The 12,542-nt window shown below is 49.1% G+C and overlaps 3 non-coding genes and 1 pseudogene across 3 annotated transcripts; all 4 read left to right on the top strand.

Moving 5' to 3' along the window:
* Positions 1 to 518: 518 nt before the first annotated feature.
* Positions 519 to 682, top strand: LOC134946557 (U1 spliceosomal RNA). The gene has a single exon (XR_010182245.1). It is a non-coding gene; the product is annotated as a U1 spliceosomal RNA (small nuclear RNA).
* A 152-nt stretch (positions 683 to 834) lies between these two features.
* On the top strand, positions 835 to 1,000 carry LOC134946564 (U1 spliceosomal RNA). The gene has a single exon (XR_010182250.1). It is a non-coding gene; the product is annotated as a U1 spliceosomal RNA (small nuclear RNA).
* A 3,638-nt stretch (positions 1,001 to 4,638) lies between these two features.
* LOC134946550 (U1 spliceosomal RNA) lies at positions 4,639 to 4,802 on the top strand. Its single transcript, XR_010182239.1, has one exon. It is a non-coding gene; the product is annotated as a U1 spliceosomal RNA (small nuclear RNA).
* A 152-nt stretch (positions 4,803 to 4,954) lies between these two features.
* LOC134946627 (U1 spliceosomal RNA) lies at positions 4,955 to 5,089 on the top strand (annotated as a pseudogene).
* The last annotated feature ends 7,453 nt before the right edge of the window (positions 5,090 to 12,542 follow it).

Below are 12,542 nucleotides of genomic sequence, written 5' to 3'. Positions count from 1 at the left end.
CAGTCTTGGGTTTCTTCACGGTGGGAGTGTATAGGGTTAAGCAGGGAAAAGTAGGTTGCTCCGGACTGGTCTTTCTCTCTAGGCTCCGCTTCTCATGGTGTGTCCTGGTACAGACACGCCTGGAAACCGGAGGGTTCGAGAGGCTGACCTGCCTAGGGTAAGGGGGAGACTCTGTCAGCGCTCTACGGAGCAGCTTCAAGAGTGACACCCGCCGCATACGGAGACTCACCTTCTGTTTTCTCCTGTTTCCCCGCCGCACCTCGTCACCGACTTCTTCTCTTTCCTTCTGTTGCTAGGCAGCGTAGTTGATTTCCGGGTTTCCCCGATCACGTGACCGGGACTCCGCTTCGTAGTAAGCGCTTGCTGTCATCTTTGTCAGTTTCGGTTTTAGGTTGTAGTGTTAGCCCCAACGCGTTTCAGCCTCTAGGGCCTTCCTCTGGGAGAAGTGGATCTAATAGACATCTTTACTTGACAGAGATGTGCCTGAGCAGCAGCCCTCCCCAGCCCTATCCCAAATCATACTTATTTTGCATAGGAGATACCATGGTCATGAAGATTGTTCTCCCAGGGTGAGGTTCATTCATTGCATTCTGGGTATGCTGACCCATATGATTTCCCCAAATGTGGGAAACTCGACTGCATTATTTGTGGTAGTGGGGGACTGTCTTTGTGCTTTCCTCTGGTCAGCTCTGGTAAAAGTCAGATTTCTTTGTCTCAGATCTTCCTCTAGCCTTGTTCTTCTTTCGAGAGTTCCCTTGTGCTGCCTCAGTTGGATCTCCTTCACTTGACAGGGGGGTGCCCGAGCAGCGACCCTCCCCAGCTCTAGCTCAACTCCTACTTACCTGCCAGGTGAGATACTATGATCATGAAGGTGCTTCTCCCAGGGCAAGGCTCACCCATTGCACTCTGGGTGTGCTGCTCCTGCGATTTCCCAAAATGTGGGAAACTTGACTGCATAATTTGTGTTTCTGTAGAGATGTGCCCTGTGGGCACATCTGTGGTGCTGTCCCTAGCTGGGGACAGCGCTGGGGCAGCTTGTCTGTCCCCAGCGCTGGGTGCGTGGCGGCGGGTGTCCGGTGCAGGGATTACCCTTTTCCCTGCACCGGACCAGAGGCATTCGAATGTTGGTGCCCTCCGGGAGCCAATCGCGGCTCCCGGAGCGGCAGCCAATCAGAGAGGGACGCGGCGAGCCAATCGGCGCTCGCCGCGTCATAGGCCCCGCCCCCGGCATCTGACGTCAGACGCCGGGCGGGAGCCTGAAGATAGGACGGCGCGCAGGAGCGCAAAGAGGAGAGACGCCGGGCGGGAGCCGAGAACACCGCGCGCGCGGAAGAGCGCGAGGAAGAAGAGATCGTGGTCGGAGTTCGGGTGGCCGCGGAAGAGGCCTGAAGACGTCCGGCGGCAGGAAGATGTCCAGCGGCGGCTGGACGCGGCGAGGCGACGACGGCGCCGCTGGCCAGGACGGGCCAGCGGCCGAAGATTGAAGAAGAGCGGCGGAGAGGTCACCAGGGGTGGGAAGAAAAGAGCTGATTAAGCTCCCCCCTGGTGCCTCTCCCAGTGGGTCAGGTAGGCCCTTTTCAGGTGCCCCTGTACCCGCTCCTCCCTAGACCACCGGGTGTTCGGGCAATAGGCCCATGGGCACAGTCAGGCCCTCCCAGCCTGTGGGCACGTAGTCGGGCCCTCCCGGCCTGGGGGCATTTGGTCGGGCCTCACGGCCCGTGGGGGCATTTAGTCGGGCCCTCCAGGCCCGTGGGCACGAGTAGCCGGGGGGAACCCCCCCCCGGCCCGGATAGGCAGGCACTAGGCCTGAGACACAGTTGGGCACTAGGCCCTTAGGAATAGTCAGGACACAGGCCTGTGGGCAGTTAGGCGGGCATTAGGCCCGAGGGGCACATCAGGCACTAGGCCTGTGGGGCATTAGAGGGCATTAGGCCCTAGGGTATTCTGGCCAGCTAGGGATATCTGAAGGTGACGCTGGGCGCTAGGCCCAGGTCACCCAACGGGTGACAAGTTAGGCGGGCACTAGGCCCGTGGGTGAAGTCAGGCCTCCGGCCTGTGTGTAGTCAGGGGGTGCGCTAGGCCCAGTGGGTAAGTGCCCCCGAGGTGAATAAAGGTGGCACTGGGCGCTAGGCCCAGGCCACCCTGAGGTGTTAGGTAGGCAGGCCCGCTCGGCCTGAGCCCCTAAGAAGAGAGTACGGTAGGTGGGTGAGCTGTGCGGCCCCCACTACTGGGTGTTCTGAGTTTGGTAACTAAAGGGACCGTACCGTCGCTTGCATTGTGTATCGTGATGTATGTTACCGTGCGGGGCAAAGTGAGAGCTCGTTAAGTGTGTTTAGTTTTGTTGCACCACACCCACAGAGCTAGTTCGAGGGCTCTGCCGTTGTAGTTAGTATAGGGTGTGACACTAGGTTAGAGTTAGGCCCTGCACGGCTGTTTGCTTGTTTGTTTACCTCCTTACAGGGACCTGTAAGAGAAGAAGACGTTCGCAGTGCGAAACTGACGGTGAGTAACATCTGTGTGCGTTTGTCCCTTGTCTGTCCCCGAGCGCCGGAGTCGGGATTGCTCACGGACGTGAGAATCCTTTTCATCACACTACGTGCGAGAGCGCGAGTGTGTGAAATCTGGGTGGCTGAGGCTTTGTGCCGGTGATGACCTTTCACCCAACCGGTGGAGGTCGCGGTCACCCCTGGGGGTATCCCCTCTTCCAGTGGAAGAAGGGTCGATACCCCCTTTAAGGTAAACCATTCTCTCCTCAGCTCGGTCGTCGGTCCGCTCCGAGAGGGAATCGCCGTGTCCGGATCCGATTGAAGATTTCCAGGTCCGTTGAGGGTTCCGGTACCTGAAGGTGAGAGAGAGCGGCGCCTGGTGAGTACCGAGTCTACACCTGCACGGCAGCAGGCACCACCACACCGCAGCCGCACCTCTCACATTTCCCCTGGTCGGCTCTCGTATAATTCAGATCTCTTTGTCTCAGGTCTCTCTCCAGCCTAGTTTGCTGTCTGTTTCCACTTCTCTTTTCTTGAGCCGCTCCCTTCTATGCCCTTGCGCACTATCCTGACTTCTCCCGTCTGCTTACTTTGTGCCTTCCAATGCACAATGCGAACTACAGGTAGTGCTGCAGGGCCCACACCCTTTTACTTGCCTTACAGAGCAGCTCTGGAGCTGTTACAGTGCCCAGCTGCTGCAAGAAATCAGCTTGAATGCTTCAGGGGCTGGGACAGGGACTATAGTGCCCTGAGGAAGCTCAATAGGAGTGAAATGCGCATAGGCTCATGCTGTGTGTTCCCTAATTATTATGGATAATTAAATGTTTCAATGTTGCACTGCACACTCTGAAATGTATACTATCACTGGGAGCTATTATACTTAATTATAAAAAGAAAGTTTGCACGGCTGCCTGTTATACCCAGCAGAACGCCATCTCAGTGCTGTGGATTACGCTGTCATTCAGACACAACACGAGGGAGAGCAGGGGATTTATTTAACTTACAGTGTTGTTCATATATATATATGGACTCATTGTACTTGATCACATATTAGGTTACTGCCCCAATGGATTAATTACTGTGTATTAATATAATACAGAATATATATATTCTTGTATATTTACTTAGTATCTGCTTGTACTAAGAAGGATGCACCATCAGCATGAATAGCAGATATAAAGTATTATTGTGATTCCAATTTAATACAGTGCAGCAAGACAGCCTGTTATTAACCAATAATAGTATATAGGGGATATTAATTTATTCTCTTTATGTACTTGTTGAATACCTTACTGCAGCATGTCATAAATGTGATCACTGTGCTGTAAATACCATCGTGAATCACGGAATAGACATAACACAGTATAAAAAGGAAATCTAATACTGCTAATTAACCTTATCAATGGAAGATTAATTTATACATTTGTACACAATTTTATATACGGTACTACTTTAAGATATATCCCCAAATAGCTCTCTCTATGTGTGGATGGTAGATATCACACTGCAAGGCTTCTGTACCGTGCAATATCTCAGGACTCAGCGTATGAGTCACATACTTGAGCAACAGTGTTTCATCTACTCTAACTTGCTACATTGAGAATTATCTCACCACACTTCTGGTATACATTAGGAGACCAGAGTCTCATTGTTGCAATATCTGAAACAAGTCTGTGACTCAATAGTAGGGAAATATATCTCCCTCTATAGTATATGATACAAGCTCCATGAAATATGGATATTATACATTTTGAATAAATTATGCACTGATATAGTGCTGTACAAATATAATGGTCATGCACATTTGAAACAAATATAAGAAAGTACACACAGGGAAAAACACATCAGCTTTGTTTTTAAATCTTTATTCACATTTTTCTTTTTCTATCACACAAATAATTTTTCCTTTTCTTTGATTTTAATATTTCGCTCTATTAATAAAGGACAATTATAGTCCCATTAGAAAAATAATTTCAGGCAACCATTTTGGTTATGGATATTTAAACCAATACTTACTAATACTACTGAGGATATACATTTCTGGAAAATCTTATTTAAAAAATTTGTCAGTTGGGTAGTGTGCACCACAAAGTATACCTGGTTTCTTTTGTCTTTCCCCTCTCTTGGGGATCTGTATTTCCTATCCCAAATCATACTTATTTTGAATAGGAGATACCATGGTCATGAAGATTGTTCTCCCAGGGTGAGGTTCATTCATTGCATTCTGGGTATGCTGACCCCTGCGATTTCCCCAAATGTGGGAAACTCAACTGCATTATTTGTGGTAGTGGGGGACTGTGTTTGTGCTTTCCTCTGGTCAGCTCTGGTAAAAGTCAGATTTCTTTGTCTCAGATTTTCCTCTAGCCTTGTTCTTCTTTCGAGAGTTCCCTTGTGCTGCCTCAGTTGGATCTCCTTCACTTGACAGGGGGGTGCCCGAGCAGCGACCCTCCCCAGCTCTAGCCCAACTCCTACTTACCTGCCAGGTGAGATACTATGATCATGAAGTTGCTTCTCCCAGGGCAAGGCTCACCCATTGCACTCTGGGTGTGCTGCCCCTGCGATTTCCCCAAATGTGGGAAACTTGACTGCATAATTTGTGTTTCCCCTGTTCGGCTCTCATATAATTCAGATCTCTTTGTCTCAGGTCTCTCTCCAGCCTAGTTTGCTGTCTGTTTCCACTTCTTTTTTCTTGAGCCCCTCCCTTCTATACCCTTGTGCACTATCCTGACTTCTCCTCCCGTCGGCTTACTTTGTGCCTTCCAATGCACAATGCAAACTACAGGTAGTGCTGCAGGGCCCACACCCTTTTACTTGCCTTACAGAGCAGCTCTGGAGCTGTTACAGTGCCCAGCTGCTACAAGAAATCAGCTTGAATGCTTCAGGGGCTGGGGCATGGCCAACATGAGCCCCACACCGAAGGAGGGTGGGGGTGTTTAATGCGAACTAATGGTCATCCAAGCGCCGCAAAAGGCCGCCATGCCCTGCATACCCCTTTTCTCTTTTCATATGCAGATGAGGGTTCCAGCCAACTTTGGCCCACTGCTTGGATGACATCACCGTATGCAAATCCGTCTTCTGCAGACCTTCCCCCAGGAATGCTTGTACTAGTTGTTGCATTTGGTTTGTTGTTTGGGGGTGCTTCAGTATTAGGCAGCCTTCTGCCCTCCCATGTTCATCTGAAAATATGTGTTCTCCCTGCAGTTGTTGTCCCCAGATGAGAGTTCCCTTGTGCTGCCTCAGTTGAATCTCCTTTACTTTTTTTTTTTGCAAATAGATTTTTATTGAAATTTCAAATATACGAAACCAGGAAGTTGCGGAAACAATACAGTAGCTTCTAAGATTGTCAGAGGTACATCATCTAGAGAAACTTAACACCTTGTATAATAATAGAAAAAAAAAGAAAAAAAAATAGAAAAGACTGTATAAGGGGATGTCCTCTTTCCACAAACGGATCATACTTCCTGGGAAAGAACAATATATAGAGCATAAAGGAGTAAGAACTATAAACGTTTCATAAATTGCAACTTCTTGATGCAAAAGGGAGAGAGTAGAAGTAGGAGAGGAAAGAAGAGTATCGAGGTGAAAAGAGAAAGATATAGGGATATGGGGTAGTATTACTCTCAGTGTAGAGGGGGAGAAAGAAAGGTTACTTAGGGAGTTAAGGTTTAGGAAGGGGGGGGAGGTTCTCTCATCCCTTCCCAAGGGGCTTAACGCATGATTGATTACATATGGCTACTGGAGGTAAGAAAGGGGGGGGTTTCTCTTAAAGAGAAGATTTGTAATGGGCTGACGCTTTGTATTCCAGCCATGGGCTCCAAGTAGCGATGAAGGAGGTGTTTTTCATTTCTAGAGACAAAATGAGATCTTCCATTGCCATATAGTGGTCTAATCGGGCAGTCCATTCTTTCATGGTGGGGGGCACTGTTGATTTCCAGTGGACTGGGATCACTGCCTTAGAGGCACTCAAAATATGGCGAAGTAGTGATTTCTTGAGATGATATCTAGGTGTACGCGTGAGATTTAATAACCAAAAGCTGGGGCAAAAGGGTAAGTCCTCACTGAGGATAATGCTAGCTGTCTCCACCACCTTGCGCCAAAACGGTTGCAAGAGAGAGCATTCCCACCATATATGTAGTGGGGTGCCTACTGCTGTCCCGCATCTCCAGCACGTGTTGGGTACTCCAGGATAGATTTTCGCAAGGATATTTGGGCATCTATACCATCTTGTAAGTACTTTGTAGTGAGTCTCCAAGGCTAGCACATTGGTAGTTAATGAGAAGGTATTTTTATAGATCCCTTCCCAATCATCTGTGGTCACCAGACCTCCCAGGTCTAATTCCCAATCTCTGACAAATTTCGGTTGGGAAGAAAATCTATGATTCACGATCCACTTGTAAAACGTGGAAAGAGTGTGTCTAGGGTATGTGTGAGAGAGGTACATCTGTTCAAATAGAGTCAGAGCTCGTATACCCTTTCCAGAAGAGCAAAAGGTCTGTAGGTAATGTTTAATTTGGAGATATCTCCAGATTTCTTTATTGGGTAGATTCCATTTAGTTTGCAGTTCGGGAAAAGGTATTATACCAGATGAGTCCAGCATTTGATTCGTTCTCCGGATGCCCTTTTCCTGCCATGCATAGAACGACAGGGAGTGGCATCCAGGGGGAAATTCAGGATTCCCAAACAGTGGTGAGAGTGGGGAGGGATGTGCTGAAATATGTGGGAGGGAGCGCAGGAGACGCCAACACGAAAAGATGGGGCCAGCCAGTGGGTGCATTACCTGGGGGACTTTAGAAAGCCAGGGGGAGTTCACGCTAAGAGAGGGAAGAGAGGCCAGTTCAATGTCTACCCATTGTTTCCTGTGGAGTTCACTACTCCATTCCATGACTCTCGTAAGGAGTACTGCATGGTAATAGGATAAAAAGTGAGGAAGTTGGAGACCTCCTTGATGTTTCCGTCTAAAGAGGATCTCATGCTTAAATCGGGGTTTTCGCCCCGCCCAAATGTAGTCTCTGATTTTTCGTTGTAGTGAGAGGAACCATGGTCGAGGAATAGTGACAGGCAGGGTTTGTAATAGGTAAAGAATTCTGGGTAAAATATTCATTTTGATTACTGCTATTCTCCCTATCCATGAAATTTTTTTCCCGCCCCATTTGGAGAGATCAGATTGGAGTTTTGATAGGAGTGGGGGGAAATTCAATTGGTAAATTTGGGAAAGATCCTTGTGAAGGATTACTCCTAAATATTTTAATTGTGATGGATGCCATGCAAAGGGCGAGATAGATTGTAATACCTGGAGGCTGGTCTGGTCTAGTGTTAGATTCATTGCTGTAGATTTTGATAAATTTATTTTAAAATTGGAGAGAGTGCCAAATCGCTTGAACTCTTTAAGGAGATTGGGTATAGAGGTCAAAGGATTAGAAATCACTGCAAGGAGGTCATCTGCATATAGGGCAAGCTTGTACTCCGTCTTCCCCACCTGCAGCCCTGTGATGTTAACATTCTGGCGAATGGCCCTCGCCAGGGCCTCCATACATAGCACAAAAATAAGTGGTGACAAAGGACACCCCTGACGAGTCCCATTCCGTATCTGGAACGGGTCTGACAGTTCACCATTGATACGTACGCGAGCAGCGGGGTCAGAATATAGGGCCCTAATTCTCTGGAGGCCCACCATGCCCACGCCCATGTGTTCCAGCACCCCCAATAGGAAATCCCAGTCAACTCTGTCAAACGCTTTTTCTGCGTCTGTTGAGAGGAGAATGGAGGGGGATTTACAAGTTGAGGCGTAATGAATCAAATCAAGAACCTTCGTGGTGTTGTCCCTGGCCTCGCGGCCCGGGACGAAACCCACCTGGTCCGAGTGTATCAGTTTTGGAAGGAAGAGTTTTAAGCGATTCGCCATTAATTTGGCGAAGAGCTTCAGGTCTACGTTTAGTAGGGAAATGGGTCTATAGCTGGAACAGTGTGACGGGTCTTTGCCCTCTTTATGAATCACTGTGATGTGTGCGAGCATTGACTGGGGGGAGAAGGAGGACTGGTCTGAAACCTGATTAAAAGCTCTAAGCATCATAAGTAGCAAAACATCTCCAAATGTCTTATAGTAGGCTAGAGAGAAACCGTCTGGGCCCGGACTCCTGCCATTTGGGGTGGTCTTAACCGCTTCTTCGAGCTCTGCCAGAGTGTAGGGGTTCTCGAGTGACTCGACTTCTTCAGGTGTAAGAGTGGGGAAATTAATTTCCCTTAAAAACTCTGCAATGTAGGCCTGTCGGGGAAGATCAGATTCCGCCTCCGTGGAGCTTCTTAGATTGTATAATTGGGTATAATAATGTCGGAAAGCTGCTGCTATCTCTGTCGTGGTGTGTTGTGTTGTTCCCGTATGGGATTTTACTTTAGATATAAAAGATGCTGCGCGTTGTGCCTGGAGAGCCCGCGCTAGCAGCTTCCCAGGCTTGTTCCCCCATAGAAAATAGCGACTGCGACATTTTCTAGCCTCTAACTTCAATCTGTGGGACATAAGCGAGTTTAATTCCTTCCGGGCCATTAGTAATGATTGAAGGTTTTCATCTGACATGGTGGATTTATGGAGAAGTTCTAATGCTTGAATTCTGTGTAACAAGGCTTCCCGTGCCGCCATATGTTGTCTTTTCCTATGGGCGCCCAGTTGAATGAGTTTTCCTCTTATTACACATTTGTGTGCCTCCCAAACTACCACTTTAGAGATCTCCTCTGTGTCGTTAACCTCAATATAATCGGCTATCGCCTCTCTGATCTGCTGCTGGCAACTGGGGTCCCGGATGATCATCTCGTTTAGTCTCCACGTGTAGGAGTTCGGGCGGGCAGGGGACAGGCGAACCCCCAGAGAGACGGGAGCATGGTCTGTCCAGGACATGTTGCCCACAGCAGATACTTCGGCCAGGTGCAAAAATCTATGCGGGATAAATAAGTAGTCAATCCTAGTGTAAGTGTTGTGAGGGTGTGAATAAAAGCTAAAATCCGTAGTGGAGGGGTGTTGTATCCTCCAGACATCTATAAGTTGGAAGTTATGTAGGATCTTCCGGACCCTACGGTGTAATTTATCCGAATACCTTGGGGAGGGGTTGGAGGAGTCTAATCGGGGCTCCAAAGACCAGTTTAAATCCCCGCCAAAAAGCAGAATCCCATTAATATGGGGTTGGGCTAGCGTTAGGACTCTTTCCAAAAAGCCTGGCTGTGTCTTATTGGGGGCATAAACATTGAGAAATGTGAGAGCTCTATTAGCGATGCTGCAGTTAACAAGTAGAGCCCTGCCGGGGACCAGTTGGTGACACACAACCTCAGCGAGGGTAACATGCTTGGCGATCAGAATCGCTACCCCCAATGTCTTACCTTCAACGTTATTGGAAAAATACCCTGTAGGGAAGTCTCGATTCCTGAGAGAGGGGGCCACTCCCTCTTTAAAGTGAGTTTCTTGCACAAAGGCAACGTCTGCTTTTTCAGCTTTCAATTCACGTAAGGCCCTTGACCGCCTCTCAGGAATGTTGAGTCCCCGGGCATTAATAGAAACCACTTTTAGTAATGCCATTTACTCGTTCCAAAAAGAAATAGTACATCTGGTCTTACCGAGATCCCAGCAGCATAGAGTAGGGTTTGGGTATTGGTGAGTCTAGGTAATTTTGGAAGGGAAGAGAGAACCTGGAGGAGAGGAGGGGAGAAAGAAAGGGATAGAGGGAGAACAACAGAACAGAAAAGCATAGCAATATAGAACAGTTGAACATGTGAAGACGTAACACCGCTCCTGGCGATACGAACAACGGGGACAATGACCCCATCGGTCGCTCCAGGACCAAACATTGCGGTGCAAATGGGGTAACAACGAGGGGGATGGATCCGCCCTCCCACATGAACTATATCAATGGAACATAATTAATAACCACAATAATATGAACATTGCATGCCATCACATTCGGAACAGTGCATTGCCCGAGCTACAATAATATAGTAGATACCGTGTCAGAGTTGCTTAAATCTCGCTCTATTCGGGAAGTTAAAATGTCTAAGTCCCTCGGGCGTGACTGGACTGTCAACTATAGAGGCGGGAGTCCGAGAGGCAACGCGCCCCTCAACTGCATGGTGTCTCAAGGGAGGCAGTCTTCATATAGGAGCCATGGACCCTCCTATAGGGACTTGACATAATGAAGTAGTCCTCTCCGTGCCCGTCAGTCCTGCGTAGCGAGGAAAGGTTGCCATTTTAAAGGTGGGGCGATCAGGTATTCGCAGCCGAGGGAGAAGATAAAGATTGAGGGGACGGAAGGGAGCGATTCCTTTTCTGTGCTGCTGAAGGAGATCCCACTGTTTGGAAAGGTATGTCAGCCCGGGGAGGTTGGGGGGGGGCGTATCCTCAAGCCTACGGATTGCCACTCAGGGACCTGTACTGGGTCAATAGATAGGGTGGAGCAGAAGGGGGCGACATCCTCGGGGGTCCGAATCGTTGCAGACCTGCCGTCATTGGTTGCTGTGATGCTGAAGGGAAAACCCCACCTGTATTTGATGTTGTTTTTACGGAGAGCATCTGTTAGGGGTTTTAGTTGACGTCTTGACTGTAGGGTGTGGCGAGAAAGGTCCTGGAAGACCTGGATAGGTGCGCCGTTGAAGTCTAGGTCTCCGGCGTTCCAGAGTTTCCTGATTATCTCTTCTTTTTGGCTGTAGTAGTGAAGTCGGCAAATAATGTCTCTTGGCCGGTCGGACTGCAAGCCTCTGGGACGCAGTGCTCTGTGTGCCCTGTCGAAAACAATGGGGTCGTTCGGGTCGGTTTCCAGGATTGCACCAAAGATCTTGTTGAGGACATCTGAGATGTTTTGCTGTGGTATGTCTTCGGGAATGCCCCTCACTCGCAGGTTATTCCGACGTCCCCTGTTGTCTATATCATCAAGATGGTCGTGCAGGTTCTGAATCTCTTCTGCTTGAAGTCTGATAGTATCTACCAGTGCGTGTTGGAAAGCGTTGGATTCCTCCCCCCTGGTCTCCAATGTTTCAATTCGAGAACCCAGCTGAGTCAGTTCAGACCGTAGTGAGGACACCTCAGAGTGGACCACATCTCGGAGTTTACTCTCCAAAGATGTGAAGTCCGCCTTAGTGGGCAGGGTCTGCAGGAGGGTGAGGACTTTCTGCATGTCTTGCTGTCCAGAGGAGTTCCTATCTGGTGTAGTCACCTTGGTTTCGCCTTGCTTCTCCGCCCTCTCGGAGTGTGCCGGAGAGGGAGGCGTCGGTGGAGTCGACATAACTGTATCTTTCCGGAGATTGAGAAACCGCCTTAGGTCTGAGCGGGGGGTGACTTCAGACTGACGAATAGAGGTTTTCACTCCCCTACGTTTCCTGCGACTCATGGGTAATAAGAAGGAGATGTGGGCGTCGAAACCAGTGCGACAGGCGTTGGGGCAGATGTATTGGGCGATTCAGTATCACAGGTCACACTTTGAGCTTTCCCTCGGTCCCATATCCCAGAGCTTGGGGCTGATATTCACTGATCCCTAAGTCGCCACCATACGGAAGAGAGTGTCAGGTGCAGTGGTGGATGCGTTCGGTGAATCGCGCGGTTACAGACAAGTCCGGGTGGATGCGTTATCGTGTCGGGTCTAGCAAAACAGATCTGTGGTCATTTTGGTAGTGGAACGTGTTAGAAGGCGTCCGCCATCATCCCCCGAGACGGCCCTACATGACTGCAGGAGGAGGCGTCTATTTCCTTGTGGGTGGGGACATGATGGTCACACAGCGGTGGCTAGTTGTAGGCAATTTGTTTTGTTATAATACAAGCAAGTGTAGCAGTAGGGGAGGTGAGATGTAGCAAGGGTCCACCAGGGGGAGCTTCAGTTCCCTATGTCAGGCAAAGAATGTGCAGCTCATCTCCTATAACTAGTGGGGTGGTTGGAATCTTGTGTTAACAGCCCCTGTCACCTACACCTTATTTGGCAGCAGGACTATAAAGCACCCCAGAGCAGCTTCTCTTAGTATGGGTGCCTTTGCCAATTGCCAGTGATGTCTGCCAGGGTCTAAAATGGCGTCGCCAGGCTGCTGTCTCTA

Source organism: Pseudophryne corroboree, chromosome 7, assembly GCF_028390025.1.
Source record: "Pseudophryne corroboree isolate aPseCor3 chromosome 7, aPseCor3.hap2, whole genome shotgun sequence".
Taxonomy (NCBI): Eukaryota; Metazoa; Chordata; class Amphibia; order Anura; family Myobatrachidae; genus Pseudophryne; species Pseudophryne corroboree.
Note: the sequence above shows the minus strand (reverse complement) of the source record. Positions and strands in the feature narration are given on the sequence as shown.